Raw genomic sequence first — 16314 nt, forward strand, 5'->3', positions numbered from 1 at the left:
AGTGTAGCGGCTGCCCAGGAACAAGTAGAGGTCAGGAAAGCTCCCCCCCCCCCCTTGGACCTGGGCCTCTTGACCACCTCCCTCCTCAACCTCTACCACTTGCTTCCCCACAGGAACTATTTGTTCCAGAGCTAAAAGAGTTATTCGTGGGGGGATAAAAACAGAACTGATTAATAAAAGCACAGGAAAAATCACAGCTTTAATGATTAAAAGTTGCTGTCGTAGTCCCCAAAAACCCAGTTCCTGTGTTACTGTCCCCAGGATCCCACTCCAGTTACCACTTCCTCCTCCCTCCCGGTCAAACTTTCCCCCAGTACCCTTATGTCAGTCATTTTAACAGACAGTGGTAGTCTGGTCAAGTCTGGGTCTGCCCATGGTTCGAAAAATTGTGCTTCTGTTTTGTCTCTGTTCAGTCTCGCTCCAGAGGCTCGTCTGTACCGGTCTGTCTTGTCCAGGGTCCTGTCGACAGATAAAAGGTTGGTGCTTAAAATGTTGACAACGTCCATGTAAAAAACGCACTTGGCAGTCATCCCACACCGCTCCCCGGGATACCCACTACACTGATCCGCTGGTCCCTTCGCAAGACCTGTGCCAGTGGTTCGATGCAGGCCACAAACAGAAGATGAGATAACAGACAGCCCTGACAGACGCTGCAGTGTACTCCCACTGCTTTTGACAAATGCCCATTTACAAGGATTTTACTGGTGATATCCTCATACAGCAGTCCCACCCAAGCTAAGAACTTGTCCGGGAAGCCCATTTTTTGCAGTACCTTGAAGAGGTACTGGTGCGAGGCCCAATCAAAATCTAAATTTAGGACTACAAGCCGCATGTTTCTGTCTCTCGCATAACAGATGGCATTTCTGATCAGTACCAAGCTGTCCGTGATCTTCCTTATGGGAACGGCACAGGTTTGGTCCGGGTGGATCATCTCCCCTAAAACAGAAGACATTCTGAGTGTTAGAACCTTAGTAAAAAGTTTACAGTCACAATTTAAAAGGGTAATCGTTCTCCAGTTTTTCATGTCAGTCCTGTTGTTTTTCTTATATAAAAGAGTCATGATCCCTACTGTAAAACTGTCAGGGAGTTAGTCAAGTTGTTCAAAGTCAGTAAAGACAGAAGTTCTCTGGCAAATGCCAAACGTCCTGCACGGTGTTGGGCTGTAAGCACAACCCCCACCTGTGGACGTCGGGCCCTCATACCGCCCTCATGGAGTCTGTTTCTGACCGTTTGAGCAGACACATGCACATTTGTGGCCTGCTGGAGGTCATTTTGCAGGGCTCTGGCAGTGCTCCTCCTGCTCCTCCTTGCACAAAGGCGGAGGTAGCGGTCCTGCTGCTGGGTTGTTTGCCCTCCTACGGCCTCCTCCACGTCTCCTGATGTACTGGCCTGTCTCCTGGTAGCGCCTCCATGCTCTGGACACTACGCTGACAGACACAGCAAACCTTCTTGCCACAACTCGCATTGATGTGCCATCCTGGATGAGCTGCACTACCTGAGCCACTTGTGTGGGTTGTAGACTCCGTCTCATGCTACCACTAGAGTGAAAGTACCGCCAGCATTCAAAAGTGACCAAAACATCACCCAGGAAGCATAGGAACTGAGAAGTGGTCTGTGGTCCCCACCTGCAGAACCACACCTTTATTGGGGGTGTCTTGCTAATTGCCTATAATTTCCACCTGTTTATTCCATTTGCACAACAGCATGTGAAATTTATTGTCAATCAGTGTTGCTTCCTAAGTGGACAGTTTGATTTCACAGACGTGTGATTGACTTGGAGTTACATTGTGTTGTTTAAGTGTTCCCTTTATTTTTTTTAGCAGTGTATAATTTTCTACCTCGAGGTTCAGCAGGTGCATAAATGTTCAAACGAAACTTCACCCCCCTCCAGTCTGCATCAACCACTAAAACCCTCCCCTGTATGACAGAAGAAAAAAACACCACACAAAAGTCCCTATCCCCAAACAAAATCCCCACACCAGAGGAGTGCACCCGTCTATCCCCCATCTGGACTCTCCCTTCGCCCACCCCCTTGAAAAAACAGAAACATTTCCCATGTCCCTTAACCTGTTAGGGCTAGGGGGCAGTATTGACACGGCCGGATAAAAAACGTACCCGATTTAATCTGGTTACTACTCCTGCCCAGTACCTTGGTGGGACGATTTGGTGCCACCTACCCTAGAGAGGTTAAACTGATAAGAACAGATTTTTTTTGTGCATTCTAGGCCGGGTTCCCGCGGGTGGTTAGGGTTATGGTCCTCCTAAGCTGGCCTCTCTACGGCCAGCTTACAGGGGCCACGCGAATGGACGAGGCACGTGGTGCTCGGCCCTGTCTGCTCGTTCGGCACTGTTTGGTAGTTGGACGCCATCCGGCACGCTTGGCTGCCCTCTTGCACATTGATGCACCGCTGTCCTCCCCGTGTAGCACGGAGGTCGTGGGGACAAGTGCTGCCCGGGGTCACTTTGACCCAGCCCGGGGACAGAGGGGGAACAACAACCATACCCAAAAGGCACAATATCCACAACCTAGGGAAGGTAGTGTAGGGGGGGGGGGGGGGGGGGTTTAGAATCCATACCCAAACTCACACTGGGCCCAAGGGCAGTACGGGGGGCAGACTGGCCGTTCGCACACAGTGCCCTGCCCCAGAATGTTGAGTCTGTGAGTTCTGAGTCAGGACGTTCCACTAGTGTCCACCACCTCGTCTCAGTTAGATGTTGTATCCTGTCCGTGGAATGTGGAGGCTGTGACAATACATCTAGCTATCAGTAGTGTAGGCAACCACATCTCAGTTATCCAACACTTGATGTTGTATCCTACTTACTAATACAGGGAAGTACTTATATGTCAGGTTGGGTTGTTACAACAGTTTACATGTATGAACACTGGGGAAGAGGTATCAGCTATATCCAGCATGACTATTATGGGTAACCTGTTCATCTTTGTTACAACAATGCACTTGTCTCTATGTGTGCATCTGTACGGCAAGCACAGTGTCATCAGTGATGGACCTGAGCTTGAAGAAGAATACCTGGGTGTGGATGGGAGACTTGACCTTAACGGAGAATATCGGGGTATGGATGGGGGACCTGAGTTTGACGGAGAAGACAGGGTTGTGAATGGAGGCCTTGAGTTTGACAGACCCGGATTACAAGGGAGATCTAGAGTGGCCCGCTCTATCCAAGGTTGTTGGAGTGACCACTCTATGCCTGACCTCATTGGGGTAGAGAAAGGTTATTGCTTCAGGAACATTTGTAGGAAATTTGACACCTGGAAAGTTAATTACTGGATGACATTGATGAAACCATACCAAGTGTATAAACTTGATGGTACATGTCTGCCTATCACTCTAGTGTGCTACTACGGAAAAGGAAAGCCTGACGTCTCAGTGTTCTCTGTGGTGTTTAACTGGAAGACAACGTCTACTCAGTCTCTAACAGCCAGTGGATCACAATACAAGGCAGGTCTACAGATCTTGTTGAACTGTGCATCTGGACGATACATGGATGGCCCTGGAACAGCCCTGGTAGATCGTCCTTACTACGCAGCCTGTCCTGTGGACTGTACCGGATACAACGTGAACACTGGCGCCAGACTACATTCCCTGGGTCTCAGTGTACTGAAGACTGAAGGTGTGAGGATGATGGACCCGGGATTGGTCTCACTGAATCTGACACTGCTCGGTGAAAGTATGGGGGATATGTTATAATCCTAACAGTTGAAATGTTATATTGCATTAATTTGGTAATATGGTGATGTGGACCTCTTTTATCAATAAATGACAGTGGTAGCACTTGACAGTTGCTTGAGCATAATTTATTTTTACTGGCATTCAACAGCATTATAAACCATGGCTATAGTGTTAGTGTAGTGGTGCTATTGACAAGTGGAGCTGTACATTTCACTTTCCATGTAAGTCATTACCTAGAGCATAGTGGTTAACATGTCATTAACAGCCTCATACCCAAGCCCTCACAGTGAGCAAGCATGGAAGCCAGTATAGGCTCCTGTGGCTTCTGTCAAGCTCTGTGTCATTGATGACGCGTTCTTTAGGCCCGCCCCATCATCACTCAGTCTGCAGAACTGTGGGTCTTTGGCAATAGGGCCCAAAGCAATATATTAATGACTATACTGATGCCTCTCAAGAAGCAGAATACAGTGTATAATGGCACATGGGAAATCAGTCTTTCCATACACTCAGATATTGTAATACAGCAAAGGGAAATGACAGTAGCGATGACTCAGACGTTGACTTTGTTAGTGGCAGCACAGGCAGAGAGCTGCAGTTCAACCCTGTTACAGTTGAAGATGCCCAGTTGCTGTGCACGAGGCTGAAGGTGCAGTGCAAGAAGATGTTTCTCAGTCATACTGTATCTGGTGTGTTAGTTGCCACTTGTAAGAATGTGAACATAAAAGGTGACGGAAATTGTTTCTTCAGAGCGGTCAGTGAAGCACTATGTGGTACAGAAGAGTACCATGAACCAATTTGAAATGCGGTGGTGCAGCAGCAGAGCAAACATACGTATAGGACCATCCTGAGAATGTGTTACCGTTCAGTGTCAGAGTATATTACGGAGTCCAACATGAACTGTCTAGGTAGTTGGGCAACCGAAGTGGAGATTCATGCCGCAGCAGACATGTTGGTTGTAAGCATATATACATACTATACCAACCGTTGGATTGAATACAGATCTAACGGTTTACAGGTGTCTAAGCAGGGCATATATTTGGAGAGTAGTCGGAACCATTATGAGACAGTTGTTTGTGTCAAGAGGCCTCAGACTGAATCTTGTTATGGTTACTGCAAGGTCTATGAGATTGGGAACAGCGGTATACCACAAGCAGTTAGGTCTTCAGGCTCCAACTCATCCGATTCCGAAAGCAGTTGGGAGCGGCAATGTCAGGTGACTACGAGGACTGATGATTATCACGACTATTGTCAAGAGGACTATACACATAACCAAGATACTCCCGGTGCTGACATGGAGGATACCAGAGACGAGGAGGCTGAAACTAGTCCCCAGTATCATTCAACCGATAGTCTTGCGGAATACGACGTTTACGATTCTGAGGTGTCAGACTACGAGGTCCACATCCAAGATGTCGACAGTGAAGAGCTCTACTGTGAACAGGTTGACGACGAAGAGGTGGTGTACTGTGAAGAGGTCTACGGCGAAGAGGTTGGCACCGGCGCTGTCGTGGAATGTGAAGAAGTCTATGATGAGGTGGTGGACTGTGACGACGTGTACGATGACGAGGTGGTGGACAGCTACGAAGTCTACGATGAAGAGGGTAGCGAGGTACAGGTTTACTGTCAAGATGGTCACGACTCGATTCGAGCTGTGGAAGATTCGAGAAAGCAACAGCAGATGGAAAGCATGCTTAATTGGTCTATACTGAACAGATCATGGCATTCATTCCTAGAATGGCTGGGTGAGCGCTGGTGGGGATCAGTCTCTAAAGAGCAGATTATCACATTCATGGATACAGCTAAGATTCGCAAAGGGGACATTGTCGTCGCAGCACACTTCGGTGGTATGCAAGGAGGAGTGTGTTCGATTACGGTGAAGACACAGGATTCAGTCATGACCTTTACTGTTGTTATTAGTCGAGGCAGGTACATCTGTACCGATATGGTACAAGGTCTATTTTCAACTCATATTGACATTATGAAAGTTCTGGTGCGTAAACTGGGAGAAGGACACTTGCTACGTAGACCCACGGATTTGGCTCATAACCCCATATACTTTGCTATAACGCATATAGTGGATGAGATGTGTTATATGGTAAAGGTGATGAAAGGCTCATGGTGGGGAGCTGCATTCCTCAGTTTGGAAATGTCCCCACCACATGGTGAAGTGATAGAGCTTCTACGAATGAGGACAAACATGTACACCAACCCAGTTGCCGCAATCCATTATATGGATGAGGACAGTTTGGGATACCTGTTTAATATTGTAACTGCCAAGGGAAAGAGATTCAAGGTGGCGTTTGATAACTTTGGGTTTACGATTGGGACAGGTGCACGCTTTTCAGAGATCACATCTGTATTTTCCCGCATAGGCTACCTTGAAAATGTAACCTTTGTAGCCCGACCAACAAACCACATCTTTGGGGATGAAGACCTGGAACGTCTCCCAGAAGCCAGACACACTGTCTAGAGTAGGAAAGATATAGGTGGAGAGCATATGTAATCTCTGTCATATCGCTTGGTAAATGTGCCATTACAAAGTGCTTGTGATGTATTATTCAATGTCCATATCCTTATGTGAATAAAGACAATAATATTCTGAGCAAGAATACCAGGTCACATTTATTGACAGAGTACATTACATTTCAATACATCCATACCCAACCAGGACATAGTGGCAGCATTCATTTTCAATGACCACACCCTCTATTTTGCCCAAAAAGGAATAAAATGGGTTCGGTGTAGTTAGGTCTCAACACATTGCAACCTAGTCATCTCCATCCTCATCATCGGCCATATACTTGAAAGAAAGAGACATATCCACATTACAAACAAGTCATACACACAAGCAAAGTGTAATCACAGTATACACTACCATTTAATCTTCTGCATTGTTCAGCTGGGGAAGAGGAGGTAATGCTGGGTGAGGTTGAGGCTGTTCATGGTTGAGGACCTCTGGGTGCAACAGTGGAGGAGCTTGTTCCAAGACAAGGTTCCTAGGTCCCTCCTCGTCAAGATGGTATGTAATTGCTCTCCTGAATGTATATTAAAGGCATGGGATATATATCACATATACATGGTATATTTTACAACAGTGATTGAAAGGATATCAAACATAGTCAGTGTCAATCAGTCCGAGTACCTACAGAATGGTTCAGGGTTATGGTAGATGCCTGTGGAGTAGAGATGAGTGTCAGAATCAGTACAAGCTAAATGCCTATGGTTAGCATGGTCTATGAACAAGGTGTGTATAGAGTATGATATAATCATGTGTGTATGTATCTTACCGGGCTCAGCTTGCTATTGTCAGTTTCTATACCACTCTCCTCTGACATCATTACAGTTCAGAAATGCACAATTGCTTGAGTTAAGGAGATCGAGGTCTATGATTGGCTGTTAAACACCTTTCCATCGGTGGGTTGGGTTACGGTTAGGCACGGTGGTGCAGAGGTGACAGCTGTTGAGAAAGCTACATGTCCTCATAATCATGAGGAGCAACAGTTAGAAACATGAGGCCCTTTTCATGGGGTTGGTGACCGTGTGCTGCGGGTACGTTTTTTATCCAGCCGTGTCAATACTGCCCCCTAGCCCTAACAGGTTAAAATACATTTACTATAGACTGTTTTAACTTTCAATCCTGACAAATCATGTTTCACTCAATTATTTTCATAAAATAAAACCGGTAAACCCCTGGCTCTCTTAACCACCTCTGTATTTATTATAACCACCCACTCCTCCGGAATACACCCCAAAATTCTCTTATACATATTTTCTACTGTAGTTTTGCTTATTTCATCATCCAATTCAATTACATTGTCATAAATAGCGTGTACAGGAAGAAACCCCGGAATTACCTCATAAAATAACCCCAATCTGTCTCATCCCAGCCCTCATAATATATTTACAAAACAACATGTTATTATTATACTGTATCTTTGGATTTAAAAAAATTGGCTGATTTAAAATATTTTCTAAAATGGTACACTCATAATAAATATTTGGTAAAAACTCCCCCCAAGCCTCAAACACTTCTCTATAAAACAAAGGTATATTACCTAACATTTCCTTTTTCATACACATCAATAAACCATTGTCCCCCATCCTCCCAACCTCCTGCAAATACTCCTTAAAAAATCTTTTCCATCCATAATCTAATTCACCATATAAATATTTCCGTACCATTTTGACTCTAATTGCTGTTTTCCTCACATTTAAATCCACCAACTTCAAACCCCCCTCCTCATAACCTGCAATCAATGTTTTAAAAGAAATTTTCGCACCTTTCCCATCCCAGAAAAATCAACTAAAATCTTATTCATTTTAGATAAAACCCATTCTGGTATGTCTAAAACATTCATGACATGAATAAAAATTGACATCAGCAAGGAATTTACAACAATTACTTTCCCTTTTAATTTCAAAGCCCTCCCCCTCCACATATTTACCACCTTCCTAACTTTGTTTATAACTCCACTCCATGTCAGATCCTTAGCTTCCTGTTCCTTCACCCCTAAAAACACACCTAACACCTTAAAATATTCATTTACCATTTTAAAAGGAAAAGTCCCCTCATTAATCTTCCCAACATACATTATTACTGACTTCTCCATATTCACTTTTGCTCCTGAGGCTTGCTCATATACTTTAAAACACTCCATCACCCTTTTAACACTTCCAATTAGTCCATCTACTCCAGGACTTTTATTTATTTGTAAACCCTTAATTGCATCTTTCACTTCATCCACTGTTATCTTCCTATCACACATTTGCTTATCCTCAACACCAATTTGCACATCCACACTACTTAAAATCTCCTTTACACACCCCTCATCCACCTCCCCTTTCTTAAATAAATCCTTATAAAAATTCTGTACTGTTTCTAATATCTCAACATAATCTTTTACCACTTCACCCTTTACATTTTCAATCTCACTAATATATGATTTTGTCTGTTCAGTTTTCTCTAAACCAAGAAAAAATGACGTACATTTCTCCCCTTCTAAAACATATTTTGCCCTAGTTCTAATAATTGCACCCTTACACTTATCTATTTCACATTTGCTCAATTGTGCTTTTAAATCTAAAAACCTTTCAATATTATAATCAGGATCACTATCACATTTCCTCATTTCTTCATTCAATTTTGTTCTTAAATAATGTTGTTCTCTTGTCATCCTACTCCTCTTCTTCCTTGCATATCTAATACTAAAAACTTTTATTTTTTCCTTAACATTATCCCACCACTTGCACTTATCATTCCCTTTTTGCTTATCATCCATTTCATGTTCTATCAAAGATTTAAGTTGTTTCTAGATACCCTGCATTCATACACCATATTCCCCCCCTTTCCTTTCCTTATCCAACCCCACCGAAAATGTTAACCCAGCATGATCACTAAAAGTTGTAAAAATATATTTAATATCCTTCATAAAATTCCTTAACCCTTCATTTGCTAAAACCAGATCTATCCGTGTCTGTTTCAATTCCCCTAAAACCACCTGCCTTCTAGAAAATTCTCTCTTGTTCGGATTCTCGTCCCTCCATATATCAACCAAACTGTTTTCAAACATCATCTTCCTTAAAACCCCCCTAGATACGTCACTTCTAAAAAATAGCTCCCCTTGTCATATCTAGTCTATCCATTTTTACATTAAAATCCCCAACTAAAATACAGTTTCCCTTGCACCATTTCCCTAATTCTAAAAATAAATTCCTTCTCTCTATTTCATTATTCGGCGCGTAAATATTTATAATCCTAAAAACCCTACTCATATACTCAAAATCTAAAATTAAAATCCTCCCATTATTATCATTATATATCTTCTTCACATTTTCTACTACATCCTTCCTTAATAAAATTGCAACCCCACATGAATTCCCCCTGCCATTGTTTACATACATAAAATCCCTCCATATTTTTTGTACTTCTAAAACACACATATTATCCCAGTGAGTCTCTTGAATACATAAAATATCAGAATCCTTCATTTGTACTATTCTATTAAATTGTCCTATTGTTCTCACACCATTTGCATTTATCGACATTATTTTGACCATACTAATAAATAATAAAATTATAAAATATAATTTCATTATCCTCTACCTGTTATCCAGTTTCTTTCCTCTTCCACCCTTTCTCTCCCCCCCTCCCGCTGCTTTCCTCTTCCTGTATCCTCCTCTCGTTCTTTCAAACTTTTCCCCTTCATCTGAGTCCGATATCTCCTCCAAGTCCATTTCATCCAGCCAACTTTTCTTCTTTACACCCTCGTCCGTTTTGCTCCCCGTGTTCATCGCCGTTTCTGGAATATTCGTTGTGCTCCCCGTGTTCATCGCCGTTTCTGGAATATTCGTTATGCTCCCCGTGTTCATCGCCGTTTCTGGAATGTTCGTTGTGCTCCCCCTGTTCATCTCCGTCTCATGTGTAGTCGTCGTTGTGCTCCCCGTGTTCATACCCGTCTCTGTTATTGTCATTAAACTTAAAACCCTCTCCATTTCTTCACCCCCCCGAGGTACTTGTTTGTGCTGTGCTTTCCCCCAAAACCCGTGAGTCCCCCGTGCTTCCCCCCAGTCCACTTCCCCTCTCCTCCTGAAAACTCCATCTTCTTATTTCCGAATCCATACTGCTCCCAATTTCGTTAATCTTCTGGTCTTCCTTCTTCTTCCTTCTTCCTTCCTCCGTCTCTCCACCTTCCACCACGTCCTCTCCTCCATCTTCTTCTCCTTCTTGCGACGATACAACTGCTTCCTCGAATAGTACTTGACTCCCCTCTTCAGTCATAACTTCTCCACAGTTGCACTCCGCCAATCTCTTTCTGCATCTTCCACAAACATTCCTTTCCTCCGACACACTCTCTCGCATAATGGCCTTGATTGCCGCACTTGAAACATTTGAATTCAGGGCAATCTTTAACTATGTGCCCAGGTTGTATGCACAATCTACAAACTCTGATCTGTTTGTCATGAATAACCCTGAAGTATTCAGCTCCTTCCAGCGTCTCAATTTTTGTGGAATATGGCAATGATGTGACTTTTTCCGTAAATTTAACTTTACAGAACCTTGTTCCGTCAACCACCTCCGTTCCAGGCCAAACTCTCCTCCTTATCTCCGATACGGCCGTTACACCCCAGCTTCTCAACTTGTCCAGTATAACTTTATCTTCTATATATACCGGTAGATTCATAAAAGACACCACCAATTCATTAATATTCACATCTCTCGCCAGTATCTTGTTGTCCTTTATCCGTATACCGTCCATTAGCCGTTCTTTACCTTTTCCGTTTCTCATCGTAATTTCATATTTCTTATCTCCTTTCATTCGGCATCCCACCACCTCTCCACACGTCTCCTTAATTGCTCGTAGTAATTCCATCGTCGTCACCTTTTCTTCTCCCACCAACTCAATTGCCACCGTGTATTCTTTGCCATATTTCATTCCTTCTTTATTTTCGTTTTCCTTCCGTTGCGCATTTTCGTTGTCTTTGTCCGTTCCGTTTGTCGTTGCCATGTTGTCCGTCATTGTGAATCAAAAATGAAAGCGAAAAAACCTCCCCCAGGCAGCAAAACTGCAGGGGGGGAAAACTAAACAAAACTAAAAACTATCCAAATGAAAAAACAATAAATTATATTGCAAAATCCAAAAAAGAAACGAAAATAGCTCTCGAGCAAACACTCTCAAGCAAACACTCACAGCTCAATTACTCGCACCTGTCGTCACTTCTCCAATCAAGGATTAGCGCCCCCAGGCTGGTAAGGCCGTAAGCGAGAAACAATCTCTTGCTACAACATATATAGTCAAAGTGAGTCTGATAAAACAGACATTTAGTCAATTCATCATTAAATGCTTACTACAAGGCAGTGTTGCTGATGAAATAGTGCAAGAGCACACCCTCGTGGACAAAATGCTTACAGCACCTGGTATTCCCAGGCGGTCTCCCATCCAAGTACTAACCAGGCCCGACCCTGCTTAGCTTCCGAGATCAGACAAGATCGGGCGTACCTTTTTTTTTTTTGTTATCTTTTATTATGAAAAAACACATAATATTTACAATATTCAAACAATAATAATAAAAAAGGATGAACAAGTCATCCTTTTACAAAATCAAAAAAGAAAAGAAAATAAAACCAATTTAAAAAAAAACAATCATCCACTAAAACCAATTAATAATTAAAACCAAGTTTTCCATTTAGATCAATTTCAATAAAAGTGCTCCCCCACACAAACAGTTTTTCAAAATTACATCCTCCATATTTATATATTAGTTCAATATCTTTCTCTAAAATACTTTTAAATAAAACCTCCACACTCACAATTTTCCCTTCATAATGTCCTAAATTCCTTCTTTGTCTTACAGCGTATCTAGCATGACTAAGAATAAAATTCATCAAATTAATATTAAAAACTTTGCTTTTCCCAGGTAAACCAAAAAGAAACAACCTCTTCCACTCAACCCCATTAAATAAAACCTCCACACTCACAATTTTCCCTTCATAATGTCCTAAATTCCTTCTTTGTCTTACAGCGTATCTAGCATGGCTAAGAATAAAATTCATCAAATTAATATTAAAAACTTTGCTTTTCCCCGTTAAACCAAAAAGAAACAACCTCTTCCACTCAACCCCATTAACAATATCTTCTCCCCAGTGTTGTACTAAAATCCCCTTTAAAAACTTATGAAACTCTTCTAATCTACTGCATTCAACAAAAAAGTGCATAAAATTTTCCACCCCCGTACCACAAATATCACATTCTCTTTTAATGTCTCTATTTATTTGATGTAAAACCACGTTCGTAAAAATCCTATTATGTTTCAATTAAAAATCATTATCTTCACATTCTATAGAATTATATTTTACATTGACATTCTTCCATATTGATTTTACATCTATATTTACAAATACCCTAGACCACACTTTTTCTGAAGCAGGAGCTTTTATCTCTCTTAAAATAAATTTTTCATAAATCTTTTTAACTTTCAAACCTGATAAAACATGTTTCTCCCCATTACTTTCATAATATAAAACCGGTAAACCCTTAGCTCTCTCAACCACCTCTGTATTTATTAAAAGCACCCATTCTTCAGGAATACACCCTAAAATTCTCTTATACATATTTTCTACTGTAGTTTTGCTTATTTCATCTTCTACTTCACAAACATTATCATAAATCGCTTGTACAGGAAGAAACCCTGGAATGACCTTGTATAAAATATCCCCAATCTGTCTCATCCCAGCCCTCATAAAATATTTACAAAACAACATCTTATTATTATATTGTATCTTGGGATTTAAGAAAATTGGCTGATTTAAAATATTGTCTAAAATGGTACACTCATAATAAATATTTGGTAAAAACTCCCCCCAAGCCTCAAACACTTCTCTATAAAACAATGGTATATTACTTAACATTTCTTTTTTCATGCACATCAATAAACCATTGTCCCCCATCCTCCCAACCTCCTGCAAATACTCCTTAAAAAATCTTTTCCATCCATAATCTAGTTCACCATATAAATATTTCCGTACCATTTTAACTCTAATTGCTTTTTTCCTTACATTTAAATCCACCAACTTCAAACCCCCCTCCTCATAACCTGCAATCAATGTTTTAAAATAAATTTTCGCTCCTTTCCCATCCCATAAAAAATCAACTAAAATCGTATTCATTTCAGATAAAACCCATTCTGGTACGTCTAAAACGTTCATGACATGAATAAAAATTGACATCAGCAAGGAATTTACAACAATTACTTTCCCTTTTAATTTCAAAGCCCTCCCCCTCCACATATTTACTACCTTCCTAACTTTGTTTATAACCCCACTCCATGTCAGATCCCTAGCTTCTTGTTCCTTCACCCCTAAAAACACACCTAACACCTTAAAATAATCATTTACCACCTTAAAAGCAAAAGTCCCCTCATTATTCTTCCCAACATACATTATTACTGATTTCTCCATATTCACTTTAGCTCCTGAGGCTTTCTCATATACTTTAAAACACTCCATCACCCTTTTAACACTTCCCTCATCTCTGACTGTAATTGTGGTATCGTCTGCATATTGATGAATTAAACTAAAACCTCCTTGCGGAGTCTCTACACAATTTATAAAATTATCTTTTTTAAGGTATGCCGCTAAGGGTTCTACCGATAAAACAAACAATAAAGCTGATAAAGGGCACCCCTGTCTCACTGACCTCTCAAGAATAAAAGAATCTGTTAAAACCCCATTACATTTAACCCTACTTTTAGCCTTTCTATATAATAATTTTATCCATCTTATTATACCATTTCCAAACCCATACTTTTCCAGTACCCTAAACATAAAATCATGTTCCACCCTGTCAAAAGCTTTATTAAAATCTATACTTAAAACAATCCCCCCCATCTTGTCGCTATTCGTTTTATTTATCACATCTCTAAGTGTAGTTATGGTATCTGCTATATCTCTTCCAGGCACACTATAATTTTGTGTAGGTGCTATAATATCATTTAAAACCATCTTCATCCTATTTGCCAGTATCTTAGCTAAAATCTTATAATCTGAGTTTAATAAACTAATTGGCCTATAATTTTCTAGTTTCAGTTTGCTCCCCTTATTTTTATATAAAATCCATATCAGCCCTGTCACCATGGAATCTGAAACAGTATTATTGTCTTCCATATATTGATATACTTCTAATAAAATAGGTGCTAAAATACTTTCATACATTTTATAAAACTCTGCAATTAGTCCATCTACTCCAGGACTTTTATTTATTTGTAAACCCTTAATTGCATCTTTCACTTCATCCATTGTTATCTTCCTATCACACATTTGCTTATCCTCAACACCAATTTGCACATCCACACTACTTAAAATCTCTTTTACACACCCCTCATCCACCTCCCCTTTCTTAAATAAATCCTTATAAAAATTCTGTACAGTTTCTAATATCTCAACATAATCATTTACCACTTCACCCTTTACATTTTCAATCGCACTAATATATGATTTCGTCTGTTTAGTTTTTTCTAAACCAAGAAAAAATGAGGTACATTTCTCCCCTTCTAAAACATATTTTGCACTACTTCTAATAATTGCACCCTTACACTTCTCTATTTCACATTTGCTCAATTTTGCTTTTAAATCTAAAAACCTTTCAATATTATAATTAGGATCACTATCACTTTTCCTCATTTCTTCATTCAATTTTGTTCTTAAATAATTTTCTTCTCTTGTCATCCTACTCCTCTTCTTCCTTGCAAATCTAATACTAAAACCTTTTATTTTTTCCTTAACATTTTCCCACCACTTGCACTTATCATTCCCTTTTTGCTTATCCTCCATTTCATGTTCTATCAAAGATTTAAGTTGTTTCCCGTATTCCTCATCACCTAGATACCCTGCATTCATACACCATATTCCCCCCCCTTTCCTTTCCTTATCTAACCCCACCGAAAATGTTAACCCAGCATGATCACTAAAAGTTGTAAAAATATATTTAATATCCTTCATAAAATTCCTTAACCCTTCATTTACTAAAACCAAATCTATCCGTGTCTGTTTTAATTCCCCTAAAACCACCTGCCTTCTAGAAAATTCTCTCTTATTCGGATTCTCCTCCCTCCATATATCAATCAAATTGTTTTCAAACATCATCTTCCTTAAAACCCCCCTAGATACGTCACTTCTAAAAATAGCTCCCCTTGTCATATCTAGTCTGTCCATTTTTACATTAAAATCCCCAACTAAAATACAGTTACCCTTGCACCATTTCCCTAATTCTAAAAATAAATTCCTTCTCTCTATTTCATTATTCGGCGCATAAATATTTATAATCCTAAAAACCCTACTCATATACTCAAAATCTAAAATTAAAATCCTCCCATTATTATCATTATATATCTTCTTCACATTTTCTACTACATCCTTCTTTAATAAAATTGCAACCCCACATGAATTCCCCCTGCCATTGTTTACATACATAAAATCCCTCCATATTTTTCGTACTTCTAAAACACACATATTATCCCAGTGAGTCTCTTGAATACATAAAATATCAGAATCCCTCATTTGTACTATTCTATTAAATTTTCCTATTGTTCTCACACCATTTGCATTTATCGACATTATTTTGACCATACTAATAAATAATAAAATAATAAAATATAATTTCATTATCCTCTACCTTTTATCCAGTTTCTTTCCTCTTCCACCCTTGCTCTCCCACCCCTCCGCTGCTTTCCTCTTCCTGTATCCTCCTCTCATTCTTTCAAACTTTTCCCCATCATCCGAGTCCGATATCTCCTCCAAGTCCATTTCATCCAGCCAACTTTTCTTCTTTACACCCTCGTCCGTTTTGCTCCCCGTGTTCATCGCCGTTTCTGGAATGTTCGTAGTGCTCCCCGTGTTCATCGCCGATTCTGGAATGTTCGTTGTGCTCACCGTGTTCCTCGCCGTTTCTGGAATGTTCGTTGTGCTCCCCGTGTTCATCTCCGTCTCATGTGTAGTCGTCGTTGTGCTCCCCGTGTTCATACCCGTCTCTGTTATTGTCACTAAACTTAAAACCCTCTCCATTTCTTCACCCCCCGAGGTACTTGTTTGTGCTGTGCTTTCCCCCAAAACCCGTGAGTCCCCCGTGCTTCC

Source organism: Salmo salar, unplaced genomic scaffold (assembly GCF_965601325.2).
Source record: "Salmo salar unplaced genomic scaffold, fSalSal1 ptg000293l, whole genome shotgun sequence".
Lineage (NCBI taxonomy): Eukaryota > Metazoa > Chordata > Actinopteri > Salmoniformes > Salmonidae > Salmo > Salmo salar.